Source organism: Cataglyphis hispanica, chromosome 12 (assembly GCF_021464435.1).
Source record: "Cataglyphis hispanica isolate Lineage 1 chromosome 12, ULB_Chis1_1.0, whole genome shotgun sequence".
In the NCBI taxonomy this organism is placed as follows: domain Eukaryota; kingdom Metazoa; phylum Arthropoda; class Insecta; order Hymenoptera; family Formicidae; genus Cataglyphis; species Cataglyphis hispanica.
The window spans coordinates 5762960-5788995 of NC_065965.1; the positions used below are offsets into that span (position 1 = coordinate 5762960).

A 26036-nucleotide genomic window follows, 5' to 3' on the forward strand; every position below is an offset into this window, starting at 1 on the left:
TTGTGAAATATGCGTCCATTAATCACGCATAAGTACTGTAATTTATCGTGTTGGTAATATAACAAAATATTGTATTTAATTTGTATAATATATCACGTAAGTACACCGTAAATGAAACATCCATTACGAAGGAAATGCATTTAGCGTAATAGTGATGTTTCAAATTCCATTTGATTTGTATAAACGTCACGGGGGATTAATCAAAGTGTGTAATAGTATGGAGACCGCTTGTAATATGCGGCTTTAAATATGTCGCGTTGGAAAATTGAAAGCGAAATATGATGCATTTTCATGTATATATTATCTATTTTTTTTTAACTTTTCGAGCACACATCCACCTAGAGTTTCAGAAAATATACACGAGAGCAAGTAAACCTAAGCAATTTTTAAATGGCTGCAACAGCAAGATTACGATTTTTTTCATTGATCAATACACATTCTTAAAGAGGAAAGTTCAAATTTCATAACTAAACACTTGTAATTTAAAAAAAATTAAATGTATCTGAAAAAATCCGTAAAATTAAAAAAATTAAATTTAATTAATTAATTAATTCAAGTTGACTTTTATTCAAACGATTGTCACAAAAATCTGGTAAGAGGAAGGATCTATATTAGAATCGTACAGTGGACTCGAGTAAAATTTCTAATTTTGAAATATTATCGATAGAAAAAAATTTTAGAGTCACTATAATTCCCTGTACAGTCAAAGGATTAATTCTTTCTTATCAGCATATCTACCGCGAATTCGTTTAAATTTAACGACGATTACGCACCAGTGCTTTCTCTACAAAATGGACTTGCGAGATACGTTTCGCGGTACACCGGGTTCCCGTTTCGCTCGAAAAAGCCACAATAGGTGCGTTCAATCGCTTAAGTGCAGGTCGTGGTTTGTCCGCTTGCCTGCAAGTGAAAGGGCGGTATTCAAGTTTTCTTACTACAGCGTATGTATACGTAGGTACTGGACGTTACATAACTAATGAATTGTACATCGGTGCTTATGTAACTCGCAGGCGTGCAACTAAAGCAGGGGGAAGGAGAGAATAAGGAAGAGAGAATGAGAAAACGAGAGAGCAAGAGAAGCAAATAAGAATAAGAGGAGAGAGAGAGAGAGAGAGAGAGAGAGAGAGAGAGACTGAAAGCGGAGGGTGAAGCTCGACGAATGCGCTGCATGAATAACATGCATTTATGCAGTGCCGACGCAATATGTAAGGAGTCCTTCTCTCCTTATCCGCGAAGGACCAAAAAAACGGCGGCGGTACCTCCATATTTTTAGGGGACCCGACAAAGTGCTCGATCCACGCCCCACTTCCTTTCCTCGTAGCCCATGCATTTATGCAATGACGTAATAATTTCGCGCCTACGCCCATGCGACATCACGCTCAATTTCCCGCATTCTCCTCAATCTCCGGCGAACAGCGCTTACATTTATCGTTTATCCTCAAATTTTACTTTACGTAACGTAAGACGTAAAATAAGGATTAATTTACGAAGAAAATAACGCGAATTGTACATCTTATGATCTTTTGTATTGAAAAGATAAATTTAAACACTCGTTATAAAAGACTGCTTTTTAGAAAAGTACAAAATATACTGGGAAGCCGTTTTCGAAAGCCAATTATCTCAGGCAGATATACGGCGGCTATAAACGTAAACGATTATGGACGTGCTTACTGAGACGCGACCAAGTTGCTCCACACCGAGATTCCCGGCTATCACTCCTCCGTGTACCATACTCAACTGCTTAAGTTATGTGTGGCGCTTCCTGCGGTTTCTCTCTGGCCGCTCGCTGGAGTTTACACTAGCAAAGGCGTTCCCCTAACGGTATCAAGGTGCGATAGCGCGTGCCATGAAAACGCCGCCCTCGACCGATTGTTCAACGGACTGATACGGTTATACGAACGTGCCTGTTATGTGTGTGTATCTGTAAATTATATTTTCCATCGATCGCGCCGACGGGAATTTACGTTTCATCATATTTTAATTCCCGCATATTCGTTTCAGCGAACTTTAATAAATATCGCACACATTTATAATTAACGCTATCTCCGGATGAAACGTTAACGAATTTTACGTAGCCCGGGGCGCGCAAAAATTATAACGATATTTCATTGTACGAAGTGGCCGGTTACATAGCACGGATCCGCGATTTGCTGCCGATTAAATGTTATTTGTCAGGAAAAAAAGATATCCTGCAAGAAACAGAAGAGGAATTTTTTGCTAGAATCGCTTCCGGATCTTTACTTATTTTAATCATTTTGGTGAGTCAGGAAAGAGCAAGGAAATTACACCCAAATCAGAGGAATTCCGCGTTTATCGGATGAAAAGATAATTTTAAAACTTGCCAAACACTTTCTATTTCGGAAAGTCGGCTACCTGGACCTGCGGAAAATATATTTCGGAAGAGATGATAAAGGCTTCATTTATCTCTTAATCAACAAATGACGATGCGCTGATTTTTTTACTTCATCCCGTTGCTTTATAAACTAGGAAATGTATTGCGATATAAAGGAAAAAAAAGGAAGCGTGTCTCTCGTACAACTGCGGAATTGGCTATTAAGAACAATTAAATTTTCGTTGAAAATGCCTTTTAACCCCTTCCTACAAACAAGATTTTATTGACTTTTAATCGTTACAGCGTAAAGATAATTGGCAATATTTTGCGTTAACATCGGTATTTCGACCGTACCTATCAATGTTGCTTTAATCATCGGCGCATTTGTAAAACGAATATGAATAACCCGATCGACGTTAATTATATCTAGTACATCGCTGAAAAGAATAGTTTTTAAAAAATGATTACATTGAAACCAGCTCGTGTCGGCCTAACAGATTTAGATTACATTCCAGTTCGCTTCTTTCGGAGTTACATTTTATAAATGAATGATGTGAGAGAGAGAGAAAGAGAAAGAGTCGGCCGTACTTTATCGAAAAATATTCACTTTGAACCTCATGGTACTATAAGCCAATTAACGAACGAATAATGGAATACGGATAAAATTTTGGCAATTACGAATATACATTGAAGTTAAAAATTCTCAGTTTTGTGCGAATACTATGTTTAATTGAGGCTACGTTCAAAATATCTCTGTTATGCGCGCAGCTTTTATTCTGTCGATACGGAGTGTATTGTATCCGATTCATACGGCGCAATATATATATATATATATATATATATATATATATATATATATATACACAATATACATACACGAAGCAATGTAAATGTCCCTGTAAAATATTTACACGTATTTGCCGAGTTGCATTGTGTATTTAATATTCTCCTTACTCCTCGCGTTTATTAAAATTAATAATTCCAAATCCTCGCGCAAATATTTATCAAACTTTATATACATGGATGTATCGAATATTAATTCATAATTTGCGTTAATATCGAAATTCGAGCCTTTCATCTAACTAATCATTAGCCGATAGAATAGATAGGTATATTACACGATTAGTCTTCTCGAATAATTGCCGGGCAGACCTTTCCGAGCGTTGATAGGAATCTTTGGTCTTCGGCTGGAAATTCCATAGATACAGCAAGCACGGCGTAGTGCGTCAAGGCGCGTGATCCTCTTAACTGTAGTTATCGCGTAATCCACGTTCCCAAGTCGCTCTCAATCAGCGCTACGCAGCCTATAATTCAATATATCGAACCCTTATCTGGACGGCCTAAACTCTACCCACCTGCGTGCTCTCGCCTTCGTCTCGTATCTTAACCCCCTCGGCCACTCCACACGGCATCCGGAGTGTTCCACTAGAATCTCGAGGGAAAAAGAAGGAAACAGAAGCGAGCACCCAAACCCGGTTTTGTCTTTTCACGATTTCATTTTAACGGCAGGCAGACTGGTTGAAGCATCGTCGTCGTGAACGTCGCGAAAGGGGATGAACGGAGTTAGCTTCCATCGGCGCTGCGCCTCTTAGTCCGTAATTGAATAACGTGTCTCGAGGTAGGACCGGGATCTGGATACCGTGATATAGTGGGATACGACCTTCGTCCACACCTCAGCGACTTCAATCTTTCCTCCGCTTTTTATTTTTTTTTTGTTCTTCCTAACGGCGAGACATTTCCGCTCTCGTTCGGTCCGATACGCGATGAAATATTGCTCGGCGGATAAGTCCGTACCGTTTTAGACCAGATTCCGAAATTTTAATTGATAATTGCTCGTCCCTTTCCCCTCTATCTTTTCCGTTTCCTTCTTTAAGTAAATCGATCCAATCGCTCGGTTGTGTTTCGGGAAGGTGACATCCTCGCGCGTGCGGGAAGCCGGATGATGTACGTGAGTCGAACGTTTAAAATATTCGCGGTGTCGGTCAGGAGCACGTATATTCTTACTTGTCACGGGTAAATAATGCGGCGTGATAAAGCGGGTTAGATTAATGCCGCCAGCCGAAAAATAAGGGCAGATCGGTGCGTTTTATTTCAGAGAGCGCTCTCCTTCCCCCGCGACGTAAAATAATGTCAGCGTGTCTATGCATCTCATAAGCGCGCGATGCTTTTACGAGCAGAAAAGAAAGCAGACTTAATATATTGACATCATTATCAGCATTGTTACAAGCAAAAATTGAAGGCGACGCCTACCATTAATGTTGCATGCATCTTATCCACGTTGCCAATTTTGCAAGAAATAATTGTTGACGAAGCTTCCAATTTATATGTAATTAAATCGATGCCTGATAATATTTTCTAATAATATATTAACATATATTTAGCTAGTAACTATTTTAAATCAGAAAACAAAATAAAATAAAATCAGTATGCACGATGTGTAATAAAATGTAAAATTACCAAGCGCGATATTCTATCGTCGGATGATCGGATGGTATGACATTTTCCCAAGTATACTTTCCATAGTTAAGAACAAGTGATCCGTAAAAGCATTTTGGGTAACGCGTAAGCCTGGGAACTTTGCACCGTTTCCAATATGACGTAAAAGGTCTTTCAGAGCATCGTAGCGTCGTCACGCCTTTGGCACTTGCGCCGTATAGTAAATTTCAAGTGTCATCGAGGCGGTGGCTCGGAGTAAATTCGTCGTTTAACTATTCGATTAGAAATCGTGGAAGCTGTGAAAACACATGCTCGTACATCTTAAAGTATTCGAAAGAAGGGAAAGAAAAAGTCACACAATTATTATAAATCCATTGCAATCAGTTTGACGAAAAACTTTCTGTTGCAACGCCACGAAATTCAAAACTGGGTCAAACTGCGTAATAAATTATTAAATCGATAAAATCGAAAAAAATATGTAGTATTGTAATTCTACAACGACAGTTTAAAATCATGCTATTTTATATTTAGAAGATCAATATACAATGTAGATCGACATAAGTGCTCATGGCCATCATCAACGTGCGCTCTAGTAAAAAGTAGAACGAATTTATACACGAATATTTCCAATGGCTTTCACAAATACGTTTCCACACACATACACACATAAATTGGATTTCAGATATTTATTCCCGTGTATCCCGAAATCTTGCTTTTGTACGTAGGGAATCCTACATCCCTAAGAGTAAACTTTCAACTGAACTCGCGGCAAGATCTATATATCCAGAATAGTTGGAGCGGTGGATCGGAGTATGCTGTAAAATCTCTGCCAGATTCGGAAAGATCACGCATGGGTGGGGAGCGAGGGATAAAAGAATGCAGGGCCATAGTTTCGAAAAAGGAAGGAGAAGAGCGCGAGGAGAGAGTCGGGTGGAGGATACTGCAAGCGGTACAGATATTCGTAGGTGTGCGGAGAAACAATCTGGGATACGGTCGGCGCGATACGGAACGTGGCGACGAGTGAGCAACGGCGAGGGACGAGAGACCGGGTATAGGAATCGGAAGCGGGTAAAGAAAAGGGGCGACGGAAAGTATAGTCTAGAAACTTTATCCACTTTGCATGCTGATGGTCACAGATTCGGGAAGACAAAATGGCGCGCGCGGTAGCGCGAAAGGGTAGAACGAAAAAGGGGATGAAACACAGGGTGAGAGGAAGAGGGGTGGGGGACGAGAGAAAAAGAAGAAGAAAGCGGTTGGTGGGCGCGTGGGATCGCGATTCACACAAAATCGATTCCCTTTGTGCCCCTTACCGCCCCGGCACTACCGCCACCGACCGCCTCTCTCTCTCTCTCTCTCTCTCTCTCTCTCTGTGTGTGCCTCCTCTCCAAACTTTGTAGCCAATTTACGAGCGACCAAGTCAGCGCCCTTCGATTTTACGCTAATCCGATGCCAATGTCGTGCCGTAGACGAGGCGAACCTCTCCCTTATATACCGAGTAGGATACCGAAGGGGATTTCATTTTCCGCGGTCCGTGCAATTCCTTCCTCGGCAGGGCAGGTCTGTTTCAAGGTAACTACTTTCCTTCTCTCTTTGACTCGCTTCTCTATCGTTCCTGTATTTCTTTACCTCTTCTCTTTCTCCGTTCTACTTGTAGTACGTTCCCTCTCCCTCTCTCTCTCTCTCTCTCTCTCTTTCCTCACCCTTTCTTCACCCTACCTCGATCTTGTCTCTCGTAACTCAGCTCTGACGAGCATCCGCGGTCGTTCGAAGAGGTAATGGGGTTTACTGGGAAGAACCGGCGGTACGTTTCATCCGGTGCGGCCGATCGAGTTACAGAATTAAGTTCAGCCGTACCGGAATAACGACCAGGCCTCTCGTTCCGTCTTCTCTCCGCCGCTTGGCCTGCACTTCCACTTTCCGCCTGGTTTTGTGGCAGACAGGGAAACGACTGAAAACCGCGATAGTAGCGATTTAAGGAAAAAATACTCTTGTTCCAGACTCGTTTGCGTGAGCCGCGAAACGCGCGATAAGATTCGATTCTACGACCATCTTTGGCAACGAGTGAAAAGTCGCCGTGAAACTGGAGCTTCGATCCAGGGACTAATGTCCCGATAGATTACGAAACGATCGGTACTCCAAGTTCAAACACGGTATAGCGATAAAACGGCGGATCGTTCTCGCGCTTCCTGATAAAGTTTTCCCTGATAGGAATAAATTTTAATCATTCGCCGGATTCACTGCGCCATCATCGATACGAGGGAAAGATTCTCCGTGAATGTCTTATCCGATCACCCGCTTGTGCTCATAACTGTCATTTAAACTTGTAAATTCTTCAATTTTTATACCGCGATTATCGCGATCCGCGCAACGATCGATCGCTGATTTATGAATGCAAGCGAGCGATCGCCCGCGACCTCGTAACTTTACAACGCGAACAGCTGCACAAAAGCATCTCGTACCATCTCGCGAGACGATCAGCCGCGAATGTATCAATAACGCAGACATTCTATGTCCACTTAAAAATTGAAATTCGAGTCGACCGTATAATCGACGGCATCTCGATGCACGAATGTATTCTCAATTGTACTATATTCGGTAATAACGAATCGGATAGATGATGAAAAAAGATGAAGCTAATGTGAGAGAAAGAAGACGAAAGAAAGAGAGAGATGAGAAACGAAAGGAACGAGCGGGCAAACTGTAGTAGTCAAAGAGACGAGCTGAAAAGTGTAAGAAGCCAAACGCTCGTAAAGAAGGTCGAACGGATCGTAAACACGCCCGTTAGAAGGAACAGCGTCATCGTCTCGATCGTGGCGCAGACAGGGAGTCGAGAAAATCTCAGAGATATCGGTTATCTCTGCACAAGGCGCAACGAGATTCGGCCTGCCGGTGCTCAATTTCGAAAACCGGCTCGGCGCAATCCGGAAAAATTGAAATTCCTGCGGAGAGAAAAATGCGGGAATATCCGACCGGGCGTGCGAGTCAGCTGTCATTCCCGTGATTGCACGTCCGTCAGTCATCAGGAACGGAATGCGCCATTTTCGCAACGCCCGTTCGACATCTCACGGACGACGGAAGGGTTCATTAATTTTCGACGATGACACTACAGTTCCTTCCGCGTCGGCGGAGCTGACACTCGATATCGGCGTGTTCGACACGCTATGTATTGGGATTCATACTTGCCACGCCGAATTTCGCGCTCGCGAAGAGTCACCGTTATAAAAAAGAATTACGCCATTACGATCATCGTGCTAATGGGAGCTAATAGCTTTTATGCTATAATTTTTTTTTTTAACAGACCATCTACATTTTTACCCGCTCAATTAATAATATCATCTTGATGTGTCACTAGGTAAAAACAGGTATTACTTCTACAAACACGTAAACTCTGACAAAGCGAAGATCGCTCCGCGTGTATTGCACGAACGCGTTTTATGCGGAACATAAAATGCATATTTGATGCTGTCTTCGAGTCTGTAAAACTTTACACCGAATATGAAAACCGAAAGCGATTCAGCTAGGCGGATATTCGCGTCGATTTTCGTCTGGTATTTCGATATCCGCGATCGGCTTGTATTCAACAACGAGAGAGATAAAGAGAGAGAGAGAGAGAGAGAGAGAGAGAGAGAGCAGGGAAGAGAGTATATCGGAGAGAAGCGATTGTGGCGATTGTCGCGCCGCACAGTTGTAACCGTGTCGCGCACGAATGAGTCCGGTAGGTTCTAAATGGCGAGGCGGATATATCTGCGTATCGGAGGGGACTACCCCTTTATTGCTTCGCGTATGGAGTCGTAAACAATGCGTCCATATGAAACAATGTTACGGCGTTACCACGAAACTGCGCGAGGATCGCTCGGGTATTTCCCACAACAGCGCGTTTCTATCCTTAAACAACCGTGATACCGAACGCGCGCGGTCCTGTCAAGGATAGAGGGCTGTCTACATCCCACATGGCATTACATTAGTTTCAGTTACGAAAAACAATGCACGAGGTGACACGAAGAAAACTGCGAGAAAGGTCGGCCTTTTTTTTTTATCCCCGCACCCGGTTTGCCAACCAAAGTGTACGCTCGCGAGAACGCGAAAATAATTTCGCACCTATGGAAAATACAAACGTTGAAGCGCGTGAAATGTTTTTAGCTAGACGCCGGGTGTACGGAAAACTTAGATTTAAAATTGCTCTCGTTTAACTCTCCGTGCATAATAATAAATACTCACGAAACGGCGCAAACGCCGCGTGACAATTCAATCTTCGTATCGATCGCGCCAAATATCGCGCATTCGAAAAAAACATCCTCTTGCTGATAGAGATTACTCTCTTGTTTGCTTTAGAAAAGTAAAAAAAAAAAATCTCGTATTCCGCACATAACACGCGCTACTTTTATACGGCTCGCGATCACCGATGAGATAGACTGTTTAGTAGTTCTGGAATATAGCTTCTTTCTTTCCGGTACGTTGCACTGTGATCCGTTTCAGACAAACCACCGCCGGACAATTTGCCTCGATATAATGGTTCTTGCTTACCTGCTCTTGCATCCGCTTGCTGGATGCTCCAAATCGTATCAACTTAATTCATATTCACAGAACGAATTTGAGAGTGGAAAGTCGGGAATCGAGGGAGAGATGGAAATACGGGAAGAGAGCGCGGAAGGGTCGAGATGGCTGGATCGGGAGCGCGGAGGGAAGGACGAAGGGCGAGCGGAGCGAACATTTGCCCGAGCGCGCGAGCTGGATTTTAGCCCCGCTTCCGTCTCATTACTCGCTACACTCTGATTGAATTACCTACAATCAACATCAAACATTTTTAAACTCAATTTCATGTACGCGCAATCGTGTATTTTCCCGCTTTTTCTGCGTTATGAAACCGCTTTGAGAAGTACGAGGGCTCTATTCCGCGAGGAGCCTGCGAGACGGGTCTGTTTTCGTATTACGCAGATGTACACGACCGAGTACGTCTGCAATCGTTACATCGTAATTGCTTTCTCTCTTTCCTTTCTCTTTCTCTCTCTCTCTCTCTCTCTCTCTCTCTCTCTCTAAAAGAGAATATTAGAACAGATATTTTTGCAAACAGACTTCTTCAAGTCAAATTGACATTTCGGATTTAATCGTTTCAATTTATCAACCTGGAATTTTTTTTTTTTTATAAAGTAACTTTTTTTTTGTCGCACACATTAGTCTCTTGCATGCTTTATGTACAGAAAAAAATTTCTTAATGCATTATTCCGAAAACATACATTAATCTCATTCTGCCCTTTCTCATGTTTGATCCATTTGTTTGTGCCATTCGAGTCGTTGAAAATTCGTTAATAATATAGTAAAGATTATAGAGAGAAGTCATGTGTGTGTGTAGTCAGTCTCGTTTTATGTGCAACTAACGCGCAGCCGCATCTTAGAGCTCTTAATTTAATAGACATTTTTACTGCGAGCTTGCTCGACTAATGTTACAATTATGCAACCAATTAGGGTTCCTTTGTAACGTAATTTGTGGACGCGCGAGCCCGACAAGGTATGTCCCCCCCTGCCTATCGTCCCTTAGAGAGAAGGAGGTCACGTGGCATAAACATAATTAGGTCGAGGGTAAGAGAGGCAGGGGGCTCGAAGGGTGGTGAAGGGCGGGCTGGAAGCATACCGAGGAATACTCATCTCTGTTGCCATGGGATCCTATTAACGCAGGAAATACTCACTCGACCGAGCAACGCGAGTGGGAAGTATTCTAATACTTTCGAGATATAATTTCGCCAGCATAAAATGCGAGAGGATCAAAAGCGATTTCAAAAGAAGCAATTAAATGTTTAATTTATATATGCAGCGCAACTGGTATAACAGTAATATTTATATTATATTATATTTATACATATATATTTATTTTTCCCGTTTTCTTCTTTCGCTTATGATTCCATCAGATTATTTATATTTCTCAATTAATCCTGTTCAATATCTTTACACTAATATAATGATTGATTTTAGAATCGTTATATTTAATCGCATTTTATTTTTTTTTTAGCGTGTAGCTGCTTTTTTCTAGCAATAATCTCATTAAAAATTACAAGAATAGAGTATTTATAATAACAAATATAATTGATTGTTTATTTAGTCGTGTGTGTCTTTCTTGTTTTCATATCTGACATATTAAGAGATGATTCCTAGTTTAATACGAGCACGATTATTGAAGTGAAATTATGGAAAATCCTTTACTGGCTTGTATCTCTGGAAGCATTGATTTCGAATACGCGTGCGGATTCTGTCACAAAGACTGGGTTTCGGAATTAAATTATTGCATGTACGCGGCTTGTTCATTGGAATATCCATAATGGCGGAATTGAATCGCTTTCCCGAGAGCGCGATTGATTCGCCGAAACGAAGCACTAATCAAAATTAATTCCCATTATTTCGTTAATGACACCGTGCGTCGCACTGCTCGTCACGCCTGCAAGCTCGATTTGGTGCGAATTAAAGATAATTAAGAACTTATTTATCCCAAGGGTAGAATTCCAATTCTCGAAGAAGGAGAAACCTATTCTGTAACCTTTCTGTTTCTACATCGACATATAAATTGCTTCGTTTTTCCATTTGCGGAAAGAGAATTTATTTTGAAGAAGAGAAAATCGCAATTAACTAGCGTATCCTCGATATCGTAACTATTATATACATTTTTTTTTTTTTTTTTTAAATAAAAAAGAAACATTAAAAAAATCATTCGTTTTCATTTTAAAGACTACTTATTATCGAATAATTAACACGTGTAATTTTGGGGTCGCGGTTACGTGCGCCATAAAGGATGATAAGTCCATTAATAAGGTATGTCTCCGCACTCTCGTGGATGGAGAGAAGTACGTTATCGATATAGAGAAATGGTCCGTCGTGTATGCGAATGCATCCAAAGCAATTCATCCACCGTACATGGAAATCTCATTAGTCCCAGATACATATAACGCCACGGTATGCCTAATGGTTGAGTTTGGATCAAGCCGTTAGGACAGACGCTTTACTCGGAACTTGATCGTGTCGATGTTCAGTAATGCGTGATGCGCGCGTTGCCAAGGCATAATAACCGTCATGCCGTACAAAATTGCCGCAATCAATACGCGATCCAACAATAACTACCACGACTGATCATGTGGCTTGTTTCGATATGATATCTCCAGATGCGCAAAATTGATCGCGAACGAAATTATTCAGTTTTAATCAGCAGCTGATTCCTTTTGTAGAGCTAAAATTAGAGACCGATTTGAATACGCCCTGTCATCGGAGAGATCAAAGTGCTCGCAGAATTTCCTTTATAACCGCCGAGAGTGTCGCATTATCAATAAAGGATGCATATAATAAAATCTTGATTCGCTCACGTCCTATCTTTTCCCTTTCTTTCAAAGGTATAGATACTAGGACTGACAGAAAGCAGAATGAAACACGATACACGGCGGTGTGCGTTACGCAACGACGAGGCAAGTAGGCGAGCAAGCGGGTGAGCGAACAGGCAAGAAGGAGAGAGAGAGAGAGAGAGAGAGAGAGAGAGGGAGAGAGGCAGGGACTTCATTATAACCTCATCTTTTCCCAGGGAGTGCATTCGAATTGAAAAACGCGCAGGCTTGTTTTGAGGCATGGTTACCGTGACAACGCACCTATATACACTAACACGCGTATACCGTTCACTTTCCCTCCTTGCGTTTTACCCCTTGTGCCGTCTCTCTCGCTTTTCCTCCCTTCGCGATTCTCTCTGTCTCGTTTCCCCTGCCCTCCTCGCTCTCACCCCCGCAGCACCCTGTATACGCCGTCGGCGTATATCGGACGTAGGCGAAGAGCGCCACTCGCATAGGGAGAAGGAGACGGGTGTGGAAGCGAGGGGGGATTGCAGAGAACGGGGGGAGGTGGGTGGTTGCTCGGGTAGTACGGGGTAGTAGGGGGTGAGTACAGAGAGCGCGGGGTGAAACGCAACGGCGGCGGCAGCGAAACGCGGAGCATCGGCGAAGCAGTCACTATGACAACGGTGACAGGCGAGGTGTTAGTGCGCATCCGTGACCACGCCTACGTCACGACGCCGTGACGTCAGAGCGTCGACGGCAGCGGCGCCAGCCGCCGACGAGGAACGTAGCGCGCGATTCTCGCCGGTACTAGTGAAGGAGAGAGAGGACGGCTGCCGCCTGTTGCTACTTCACTACACGTCGGGTGAGCATCCTCTCCCCCTTGTCTCCTCCAGCCACTTCGATCACTCTGTCTCCCTTTCGAACGTATCTCACAGATAGTACTCTCTCTTGCAACCCCACGCGGTAACCAGCCCCGCGATCTCCTTCCCTTCTCTCTCTCTCGGTCCGCCAGCGTCGTCTCTCTCGCGCCACCATTTCGCCCTTCTGTTCTCTCAGCAGCGGCAGCGGCGGCGGCGGCGGCGGCGGCGGTGGTCGTACGAAACCCCCGTTCACCATCGCCGCCGCTACCCTACCACTAGGTTTCCAGCAAGCAACCCCCCTAGAACCCCTCGCTCTCTCCGTCGAGCGCACCCTCCCGCGCGCGTTACCAGCTAGCAGCGATCCCCACGGCCGAGAGCCGAGACCGACCGAGAGTCGTCGGCTCTCCGCCAGTCAGCCATCCGACTCGCCGCCACGTTACGCCACGCCGCGCGCTGCGTGTGTTTCTCTTCACCGCGACGATTTAAGAGCCTGCGAGCGAGAGAAGCCTTATCGCGCGCCCCTCGTACCGTAAATCATCGGCGAGGCGCAATCTCGCGCGGCTTCGAGCGCGTGCGACTCCCTCACAGGGTGCCGTCTGTTTAATTGTATATCCCTCTCCGTCGCGGTGACGAACGATACCGTGCGAGAGATCACAGAGAGACAGAGACAAAAAAGATCGACGACGTGTAATAGGGGGGGTTCGACGGAAGTTCGAAAAGAAACGGGCGTTAAATCGCGCTCGACCCTTCTCGCAGCGCGCGTTATCCACATCCCGAGAGAGATCCGAAAGCAGGACCAAACCGGGTTAGCGGAGGGTGGAATAATAACGATACGCGTGTGCGTACGGCACGCGCGCAGGTGCGCGGGCGGCTCATCGGTGACACTTAGGGAAGCAGCCTAAAACGGTCGCCGGCCACCGACACACGTCGCCAGACACCGGCACACGTGCCTGGGTCGCACGGCGGGGGTGCGACGCGGGACGCTCTCCGGGCGACGCAGCATCATCACGCTCTAAGGCCGCTAAGGTTCGCAGCATCGCAACGCTCTATTCGGAGAACGGTCTATGGATCATAGGTCAGATCAAAGTATCATATTATCGAATTATGAGATCGCGCGCGCCGTCAGGGATTTCACGAGGGGAGGTTGTGGCTGGTCAGGATGGTGGAGAGAAAGAGTAAGAGTGAGAGAGAGAGAGAGAGAGTGAGAACGAGTGAAAGAGGGACACGCGACGATCGAACGCGCAGCACGCACACAGGGCGCGATACGGCCGTGGCCGACTCGAGTCGACAAGTCGGCGAGCGGCGCGTGCTGGTAACCTGTTGCCGCCGCCGTGAACGAGACTCTCGAAGCCGGTAATCGTGCGAGCTTAAGGATATATTATCGCGCGACCGTCTAACGAAGTTACATCGCCGGTAACGATAACGAATGAGCGGGGTGCGTTGTAAGGAAGGGAAGGACGCAGCGTTTCGACGTTTCGAAGTGCGCCTGGAATTTCGGAGTAAATAGCGGGGATATGCGTCGTTAGGCTAATTGACTGACTCCTGTCCGTCAATGGGGACACGTGGGGATCTGCGCCAAGCATGGATCAATTCACGAGAGAACACGATACCCGTGGTAATAGGGAGAGTTTAGAGAAACGGGATGGGGTTACGTTTATCTTCTCGAATTTCTTTCTAGCTCCTTTTACAAAGTTTACTTTCACGATGTTTACCGAAAAACTTCTATATTTAAAATTTTTTATTTATTCATCAAAGAATATCAAGGGAAATAAACGCTTTCAGTTACTTGCAAAGAATGACATTTTTCCAATTATAAATTTTTAAGTAATATACACTCTACACATGTAATATAAAAATATAACATACTATCTTACAATATTTATAAATAGTTAGATATTAAAGTACAGTAAATACACACACACACATTTACATATGCACAATAATATTCAGAGTAATATAAATCGCATAAAGAACAAGCTAATTTATTCATAATAAATCCATCTAATCGGTTTTGTCATTGTTTATATATTCCATAAGATAAAATCAATTTTATTGAAATTACTTGAGAAAATCGATGATTAAACGAGGTCATAATAAAGAGCAAAATGATAGATAGATTACGCGAATATCTAGGTCATCTATCGTAATTCTTGTGCAAATGGAAAATTTACCGTCGCTTTCTGGAATACATTTGCATAGCGTAGAATTCGTTTGTTCAATATCTGTTTTGAATATATTAATAACGAATTTCATGGGAAGACGAGAATCTCTCTCGTGCATATTCACGTAACCATTAAGTTCTTTGAATACAAGTGCCAGAGTTTCTAGTGCAAACTACGCCCTCCCGTTGACAAATTAATGCATTTTGTGCTTAGTATTTGAGAAAGTGTATTATAGTGATATAAATATTTCAGTTAGCAATAAAAAAGTATTTAATTAGAACTTAATTAACTTTTCTTCCTTTACGTTTAAAAGATTTTTGCGTTAAGTAAATATAAATTCTTATAAAAAAGAACAATACTTAATTTTGAAAACTTTGATTGCATAATCATAATTACATAATCATGTTTACATTAATGATTACATAATAATTTATAAATATAAAAATATAATATATTGTACTGTTAAAATGTTCACTACATATTTACTAGGTAGTTCATAATTTAATTTACGAGTTTTTACATCTATTTAAAATCTATAGTAATTAAAAGTAGAAATTGGCTGCGTGCACGACAAAAATGTTTACATGTAAAATTTTAATTTTTTTTTCCAAATTCGACATATCGAATACTTTTAATGGCAAATTTGCGTAGATGTATTTGCTTTGTAATAATGCCAACGATATGTACAAAATTTATTTTATTTTCAAATAAAATCATATTATTTTTAAAAATATCCGCAACTTATCCTTTTTGGGCCCGGTATAACGTGCGTGAGCGTATAGTCACAGTGAGCTTCGCGCGAAGCAGAGGAATTAGGTTTCAAAGAGAACCTTTTCCGTATTCACTATATGTATACATTTTTTGATCGAAAGGTATATTTATTACCAAAGTAAATGCCACGCTACACACCATTATTTCCAACAAATAAATTTTTTCACGCAGATATCATGCACAAAGTAACAAAGAAAGACGACACCACCGCGGTCCGTGAAACTTTACTTACAGAGATATTGTACGTGTAATATAATTGTGTACGTGTAATATGTGCGAAAAATACATCACGGGTTTATCACGCTGTATAAAAGCTCTCTGAACCTTTTTGCAATATTATACAACCTTTAGCATTAATCCTGTTATAGCAGTATTCGTGGAAAAATTATTTTATTCTCTTGCACGTGAAATTTCTTTTCCAATATAATTATATATTATAATGCAATGAGTTATTTTTCTAGAAATACCGCGCATTGCGATTCGATCCAGTTTCTAATGAAGATATTTGTCGATAACGCTCCGGTAAATTTATTGAATGCGGTTTAACCTGGGAGAGAGAGGAGAGGTCCTTCGTATAAGTTTTCAGCGAGCGTGTGACATTAGCTTCGAGGGCGGACCAAAGAATGTGGAATGAGGTTGGAAAGTGGGGTACGTGAAGAAGGAACGACGCGCCGCGCGCGATATACGATATATATCTTTGGACGAGGCTACGTGACCGGAATCCCGAGGAGGTTAAAGTTGGATTTGTAATGTATTTTTCGCCGACGTGGAAATACCTATCGACTTGGCGCGTCGCGTGCAACGGCGTCCCGTAATTTCCGTCTTGCGTCCTCCCTCGATTGACGCGGGGGAAGGAAAGATTTACGTTGAAAGGACCTCGGCGGCGGGACGTATATACACGGAGGGGATTCTGTCTCGCGTAAAACGCTTTTTAAAATGTATATGTAAATCGCATAATCGCATATTTTTCTTAGACCACCGTTTACCGTTCCTCCAATGTGTCATCGACGTCCGGCGCGCATTGACGTGACATATCTGTCGTACCTGACATATAAGGCTCATTCTGATTTATATTCTTTCCGAAATTATGCGCCGTATCCATGCAGTATGCGCGCGCGCGCACCAACACAGCATCCTTCAAACTATCGGCGAATTTTCAATTTCCTCGGTTTCCTCGGCTCCGGTCGCCAGCAACTCTTTTTTGACCGCGCACATAAAACTCCCCCGTCCTCCCCGGCGTTTCAGCTCTCCCGGCGCGTTTGTCCCACCGCGGCGTTATACCTTCGAAAGTTTATCCAGCGGTGCATTCTCCCAGCGGTGTTGCATTTGTCGAGATGCAACGCGATTCCGAGCAAGATAAATGAAACTCGCTGTCGTTGTTTCTTTAGCACGGGAGAGATAGAGGATGAGGAAAGTAAAATGCATGTTTGCGCTGAAATATGTTTGATGATGTTATGCTGACATATGCACGCATACACAGAACCTTTATATAAATTGTTAAAATAAACATTATTTTGATAATCGGTTATTTAATTTAATGTGAGCGCTGCGCGCTCTATAATAAAATTCATCTATTATAATACCGTCTTATAATATCTTCGTCTATAGATTAGTAATATCTAAGTAGTTTAGAATTAATTTTTATTAATATTATTATTTTTATAATTGCATATAAATAAATATGTAATGATATATAAAGTACGACTGATAGGGATAATATTTTTTGTGACATTAGCTATTGAAAAATTTGAAGAAACATAACTCCGGCATGCTGGCTTGTACAAAGGGTACCCTACTCAAACATAATGCATTACGCATTACGCGAATGCGTTATGACAGAGAATTCAGGAAGCGTGTACGATGCGGCGCCGGAGAGAATGGAGTAGACGCTATAGATACTAGAACCAGACTGAATTATACTCCGTTATGGTTGTGCCTTTATAGATACTGCTTACCGGAGAGCTCGCAACACTCTGTACTCCCCGATACTCAATATATCTGACAAGCAGCACTACATGCACCCTCTAATCGGATAGAGCTTTAATCGGAAGGAGATCTATACTTTGTAGTACGTACGCGTTTCGTCGATATACACCGATTTGAGATATTTTTTTTATAATGCGATATATTTGCGGAAGCTTGTAAATGCACGGAGTTTGCCGACGAGAAACGATTTACACTTAAAGTAGAACCGATTCAGTTTATGCGCTTAGAATAGCAAGACCGCCTCATCGTCCGCGAATCATATCCGTTATTCTTCCTATCTACGTTATACGAGGTTCTTTTTATTATCGAACTCGATTCGATACCGCGTCGCTCATAAACAGAGGAAGACACCGAGAGCAAACGTGTTTATGCCTTTATTGCTAATATCGTTGCTCACACTCGATTGTTCCCCGCGATCTTATCAGTTTGCGAAAGCGTTGCCGAGAAATAGAGAGAGAGAGAGAGAGAGAGAGAGAAAGAGAGGAATCTTTTACTACACGCGTTAATATATCGCAATTTCTCTTTACGCCCTACACTTTTTCCACTCAAAGGTGAAGATATGAATTTTGATCATTTTAGTGATCATCAAAACTTGTAGAGATTAAAGCAATCTCGCATTATTTTATTTGCACATGTATTCTTTCGGATTCTAAACAGTTTTATAAGACATAAAATGAAGCGCGGAATGAATATAAAAAGTCATATTTCTAACAATAAATTTATCTAATATAATAAGTTTAATTAGACTGTTTCTTAGCTATTTGTATAATCATTAAATATTTAATATAATAACAGTCGCTGGCAATTGCTTATCGTACTTTTCTTTTTTTACTCTTTTATTACAATATAAATTAATGCCATTCAATAAACTAATGACATGTCTGTTTTTATGTTGCAGGTAAGTGTTACACACACACTCGTACGTCTCCAACTGTTCAACCTCCGATATGTAAGTTATCAAAGTTAGTTTGTAGTCGCCATCTCTCATTCTGTAACAAGAGGTAATAATGAGGCGTCGCGAAGGGCAAAGGGGGAGGGCAAATGCAATTCACTTTGTAATAAAAATGGAAATTAACACGAACTACGTGGACGGAAAACAAGGCTAACCTCCTCCGCCAGTAGCTCAGAGGGTAACGCGAAAGCTTGAATAAACAAACTCACCCCCATTACGCTGGTTGCCACCCTCTTTGCCGTCTCCATCAGTCTCAAGGCACGGGCCAAAGGACGTTGTTATGATTGCTAATGGAAAACTATCCAATTCAAAGAACAAAGTGAAGTAACGAGTTACTTTACCACCGCACGAATACACCGACGGGTCTGTGAAACTTTTGGGCGGGGCGGCGGATGGGGAGAAAATAGCACGGTTTGTTAACATTAGCAATGAGAACAGCAAAAGATCGTGAACGAATGAAAGCGGCTTTATTTGCCGTGTATAAACGCGTCCTCATCACAATATTGGAAAGGGTGAAATTTTTATGAAACGAATATAGCGGACAAATAGGAAATAAAAGAATTTTTCTGCTCTCGTTGCTCTTTAACCATCTTTTGTTCGTTAAAAATATTAATTTAGTGTCATTCCTATGATATTATTTATATTTAACTTTGATACTCATTGCAATTTTTCTTATATTATTTCCTAACGAATCATGAATGCGAGATATTCGCAACATCATTTGCTCACGAAATTTTCTTCGATATATGAATCAAATAAATTGCAGAAAATAAATTTATTTATTCAAAAGTTAGACATCCACAAATAAATGTAGCGAGATATTTTCACCGAAAATTAACTGCGATATTTCTATATCTTATAAATCTGTCGTCTCATGTTCAAGCTAGGAGCAGAGAATTACGATTCGTATATACATTGTGATGCATATAAATCTGGAACAGAACGTTCTCAGCATTGGAGATCGCGTGCAACGCGCACCCCGCCGTGCCAAGTACCGTTTGATCTCTCTGAATTTCTCTGGCTCCGGCGAAATTATCCGACAATTAGCAAGACCTTGCCCGTATTCGAATACCTACATACCCGTCCATCGCGCTCCCTCCGCCTCCCTCGCGGGAGGCCGCGGACTTTTTAAGCTTAAGAGTCCCGGCAAGATTTAAATTTCAAAATTTCAATCTGGCTTGCAAATCTGTCCGCCTCCTTCCGCCCGCGCGAGCGAACGACCGCGCTTCCGCCTTCTCCTAGACGCAGCCAGATTGCGCGGGTCCGACATCAAAAGTCTTTTACGTCGCGCGTGCTCTTTTTCCCCTCCCCTTTCTCTCTTGCCCTCCATCTTTTTCTCGCCCCTTTCCTCCCCACCGACCTCGCTCATCTGCTTCTCTTGGTGCTCTTGCGTAAAGTCGTCGAATTGAAAATTTTATCGTTGAATGGAAACACGCGTGCACCGCTGACAAACATCCTCTATCGTTTTTATTGCACAAGAAATGAGACTTAATAGTAATTTTATCATAAAACTGTTAAAGAGAAAGAGTTAAAAAAGAAATTATCTTTTGCTAGAAGGCAAGAATAAAAGAATGTTATGTATGTATACATTATTTTATTTGATTTATTAAAACTTTTCTAGTAACTTAACATATTTAGCATTATCAGTGAAAATATTTTGATTGAATGAAAATCAACTTCAGTTTTGAAGATTGACAAGTAAAAAATTATTGTATAACAATTGATGAATCATACACTGAGCATAAAAATACATATGACATTTGATTATGAAAAATTTAGTATACGTCAAGACACAACTATTAATCATACTCCACGGTATGTTTACTTTATTTGTTCAAAGATACATAAAGTGAATTTTGCTATACGAATAAAGTTTTCAATATGGCCGTGTCGCAAGAGACAAATTTGTATTTCCACACAAAAATCACTATCTGTCCGGTGACTTTGTCAGCATAATTACTTTGGGACATCAAGGTACAGTGAGATACTCACGTACCTGTGCCAGAAGCGGAGCTTGTCAACCGACGAAGGACAACGTCGCGTCGAGCGGCGACGCGCGGTCAGGGGTGGCGATGGCGAACACGCCGGCGAAACTTTTAATTTTTCCTCGAAAAACTTTAGCTGCTCGTTACGTCGTCCCGAGTGCATTGCGCGGCTGGCGACAAGGCGGGGGCGGAAATTAAAATTCATGCGGTGACGTGCCTTTTCTCGGCGTGTCTCGCGGGATGTACGGAGGCGTCCTGCGGAGAGAAATGCGCGCGATGAAGGACACCGCCGTGTAAGGACATCGCCGCGCGAGTACTAGCGAGAAAGAAGATGGAACGGCTGAGGAAGTTTGCGAGTGAAGTGTGAGGAATTTACCCAAATTTGCAAATCAGATTTGCTCCTTCAGAGAGCGCGTGCGCGCGTGCTCTTTCGTGTCAATTACCATATTACTAAATCATCTTTGCCTCATGCACGATTACGTTATGCATGATTACGTCGCGACTTAAATTATGTCATTTGGATCATTAGTTTCAATGTCTTTCGAAAAGAGAGCGATGTATATTTTTTCATTATTTGAATAAATTGTTTTTTCCGTGTATATTTGGTAGATAGAATTATTCAGGCAATAATTCGGTCAAAATAATTATGCGAGTTCTCGTTGGGTGAATTTTTCAATGTGCCGGACTGGCGCGTTACTCGGCGTGATTCCAATAAACGGACTGAAATTCGCGTTACGATCGCCGATAATCGGAGTTTCGATTTTACAGTCCAGTGGGCGCCGTCAGATATTAATACCACTCGAGCCCTTTGTTCCGGCCGATTTTATAGCGAGCGTGCTTGCGCGCTATTCGAAACGGGTCGTTCATATAATTTTTTCAGAATGCCAGTGCAGACCAGCACTCCGTGACAATCGCGCGATCAACACGCGCGAGCTGACGGGTCCTGATAAAACTTCATTTACAGGCCAACACCGAATTATGATCCGCGAATCAGCGCAGCGATTTTAAAGCGCCCACGCCAACCGCTCCACCAAGTTTCGCTCCCCGAGCGAATCCCCGAGGAAATTACATCTTACAAGCTTCGCAGTACGCGCAAGTTACAACGTTTCAATACGGCTCGCATGCCCAAACTTTCACGCGCGCATTCCAGCTTTCACCGGGATAGTTCCTTGTATCGCGTTATATCCGGCTCCATGGCGAAATCTCGTGACAATTACGTTAATGGAGCCGCCACGAGACAAACTCCGCGAATGATTACCGCGGCAGGAGAAACGAGATTGTTCGCGTTCGAAGACAGGAGCGGGAAATTGCTGTGTCGTGTTTTCTGCTTTAAACTAAAATCGTTACAAGCTCGCTCTCTCTCTCTCTCTCTCTCTCTCTCTCTCTCTCTCTCTCTCTCTCTCTCTCTCTCGCGAATAAGACAAATCAGTCGATTGCGAGATCACGATTTTATATCCCTCTACCCCGGTACTGTCCTCGTCTGTATCCTGACACATCTTTCGTCTTCCTCATCCCGCATCATCTCGCACAAGTTTCCGAAACTGGTGCGTCTGCTTCGGAAAGTTTTAACGAGATCGATTTTACGCCGGGACGAACGACGAAGGTACCAGCGAGCGAAGGGATCGTCCTGGGAATGCTGGACGACGTTTTGTTGACAGTGAGCCATGTATTGTTCCTTGAATTTCCTCTCCCTTCTCTACTCTTTTGCCGAATGTGAAGTACTCAAAGCGGCTGCTACGCTTCTTGAAACTTCAATGCTAGGCCGCATTGTAGTTTGGCGAGTAGTTTTCATTTTCGATTTTCTTACGCAACTTCAACTTCTTGGTATTTATTATTATTTTATCGTATTGGAAGCGTATTCGAAGCACAATGTTTGATTAAATTTAGTCAGAATGCAAGTGCGGAGCGCTTATTATTTTCTTTACAATCTTTTTTTTATCGAAAACAAAAATTTTATATCTAACATAAATATCGATGTAAATACATGTGTGTGAAATTTTAATAAATCACATCGATATAAAAACTCGATATGTCACGATACGTAGACATTAACAGATTCTGATATAATATAAATTTATATAAATTCCATCGCATATGATACATGTACTCGAAATTATAAAATTTATCTTGTGAATCTTATCTCGAGAATTTTCTAATACCTGTAATTTTCAATTAATACTGCAATACAAAATTACTACAATTATGTAAATATTAGTGACGGTCTATATTCCATATCATAGCATTTCATGCTCGTTTATTTCGTAATATGAGTCGGCGAATAGCAAATCGTCACTAACGTAATGAGGGCATGACGGCAGAATATGCAAAGGCCCATATCGGCTGCATATTAATATCGTATACGCACATGTGAAAATTATAGATTCCGCATATCTCTCTGCAATCACTCGAAAGTAACGCATAGCTAATTGTTCGCTTTTGTGAAAACTGACAACCTACTAAATCTAGCATGCATTTGACACCATAGCAACAGTGGTGAATTCGTTGTTTGATAACAAAATACAATGACCCACGATATTTACTGCATACAGAACTGAATGCAGAATACGTTGTACATTATTGATCCACAGTTCGCGAACCACGCTCGGAAAATTTTAATTTTAATGTTTTTCAACCGATGTGCAGCAAATCTGTTCGTTAACTAAAGTGCCAAAAGTACTAAAACAGAACGTGTTGGTCGTAATTATTACACAGGACACATAAAAAAATATTATTTTATATAATACAATATATTTTTATGAAAATACTAGTAGCATAAAATGTATGATTTCCCTTTATACATTTTTCGCTACTCATTAATGCGAGTTTAACACTCACGAGCATAAAGTTTCGCAAAAACGCGGAAAGTAATCTGGCTTAAGTTTCCATTTGCAGCGACATAAAATTCGCGACTATGCTAAAGAGGTTTATCAGATGGATTATTTGTGCGAAATAAATTTTGCGCACGAAGTTTGGCGCGCACGGAATCAGCACTTTCGTTAGCCGCGAAGGATGGCTTTTGAAAGGACTGTTCAAGGTATTAAGGCTCAAGCACGAAATTGAAAACGTACGCTTCGCGGAGGCGACCGGGGAATGGTGGAAAGGGGCGAAGCGAGAGGGATGGGAGGCCAACGTGCAAACGGACGGCCAAACCAATTCCACACCCCAACTCAGCGTCAGTCACTGTTTCCAATCCCATTAGCGACATGGTGATTCGTGAATGGGCGCGAAAATGCGAGGCTTTTAATCAACGAGACTCATTATCATCAAGCGTTACGCGATTTTCACCGCGTCACCCTTGCGAGTTAATGAACAGAATCGATCTGAATGATACTCGCGTACGGCAGTTTGCGTCGTAAGATTAGCAGCGAACCTGCGGGCAATCTGCATTTCTCATATATACGAGAAACCGGCGAAAACTGACGTTACTAATGTGTGTCTATTAATCGAGGCGGGCAGTTAGAAGCTTTTATGTAAGAACTTTCCAGGTGCCGTTTAATTTAATGGCACTTAGAGACTTTGCGCATAAAGCTTTTCATTTATAACACCTTGCACAGCGCGCCGAGTCTTTGATATGGTTTTAACACCAGGTTACATACAATCCGATGGTCCGAAAATGTTGTTCGCGTATCTTGCACGCATCCACTGGGGATTATCCTTGATCTATTTGATAATAGCGCAGATGCTTCTTCCGCAAGGTAAACGACTCGGAATCTGCATTCTGTTTACTCATCCCACGGCGATCCTCGATTCGCTTTTATACCTCTCCGAAGAAACCTTCATACCCGCAATTGCCCGAACGATTCGCATTACTCCCGCGGGTATCGTGGTCGACAAAATACGTCCTTTTGCGGACACTGCATTCCCGTCTGGGCATTTCGACACGCGCCCACGAGCACGAATTCGTCCAGACAGCGAAAAAACATTTGGTTCACTTCGAGGGGGACAGAGGGAACGACGAAAGAGACTAGACGATAATAAAAGAAAGGCAGCAGATGGCGGACGTTGGCGCCGCGCTAAAGTGACGTTATTGTGATACAAATTGAGATATAGAGTGCCAGAGGTGGTTCGGGAGGCGGTGACGAAGAAGGTTGAAGGATCAGCCGAAGCTGTTAGTCTTGATTATCGCGGACAGTCGTCCCGGAACCCTCGCGATGCCGACGGCGAATCCGGGGGCAGAAGACGCATGGTATCCTTTCCACTGTGTAGTCACGGTGTCCTGCGTGCTCATTGGGGGGCTATTAATTTGTACAAATGCCATCCTTTATTAGACACGAGCTCATTAACTCCGGGGAATGACATGTAACACACCATTACTATATGCGTGCCCGGCATACCACAGCAATCTAGCCGAGTGCGTAAATATTTAATCTTTTTTGAAAATATATAATTATTTTCTTCTTTTACCAAACATACACATATTGCATTGGAATGATTAATTTTGCAAGTATTTTTTATTTTTCTATTCAAAAAAAGCTCTATCGATTACTCAATGTTTTTAAATTCTGGCATATAAATTATGTGTATAAGATAATAAATATTATTTATAAAAAATAAAAGAAAGAACAGCGTACTCTTTTAATTCTGCTTACTATCATCGACCAAAGTAGGCGCGCGCAACAGCTCGAACGGCCAAGTTCATATATAAATGCATATGTGTATGTATGTACGCATTGCGATCAAAGTGGGCGCGTTTTATCGAGGTGCTTGAATCGAATATATCGTAAAGCTTCAGGGCTACTCGGCAGTTTAGCGTCGCCGACATAGTACCCATCCTCATCACTCTCCGCAACCATCTTGCCTGGCACTTCGGCAAGAGCTTTATTGAAGTCCAGTCAATCTCTGTCGCCCGTAGTTTCCGATCTGAAGCGCACCGTCCGGCCTTTGAACCGGTACACCGATAGAGGAAGCGAGGGTGGACGATCGGCTTTATATATAAACTTGAGAGACAAATGGCGCGAGGTCGTACTATGGCGGTAAAGGCGCAAGTGCTAGGACCAGGTGTAGCGTCGAGTATATACTGCCGATGAATGGGCCGTCGGTAATTAAAATGTCTCCCTTAGGAAACTACACGCCGTAGTGGCTATAGCCAACTTTCTTGTCTGATATATTTATCTATTTACCGGTGTGACACATCGGTTCTTACAAAGCATAATCGGTCATTGATGTGTGAGAGAGACGGTTTAATTATTGAGCTGTTATAATGTTTCATGATTAATAAAAAATCATAATGTAAAATTACAAAATAATTATA

At 42.4% G+C, this 26036-nt stretch overlaps 1 protein-coding gene across 16 annotated transcripts in view; it reads left to right on the forward strand.

Annotated features, from left to right (window-relative positions):
* Positions 1-26036, forward strand: part of LOC126853682 (CUGBP Elav-like family member 4) — a 567269-nt gene that overhangs the window by 327199 nt on the left and 214034 nt on the right. For 2 of the 16 annotated variants that reach the window (XM_050599673.1, XM_050599668.1), the window contains exon 1: positions 13397-14004. The exons of the other annotated variants lie outside the window; for them this stretch is intronic. The gene's annotated coding sequence lies outside the window, so the exon portion shown is untranslated. Of the gene's footprint in view, positions 1-13396; positions 14005-26036 lie in introns of those variants that run through there. 16 annotated transcript variants of the gene reach the window in all.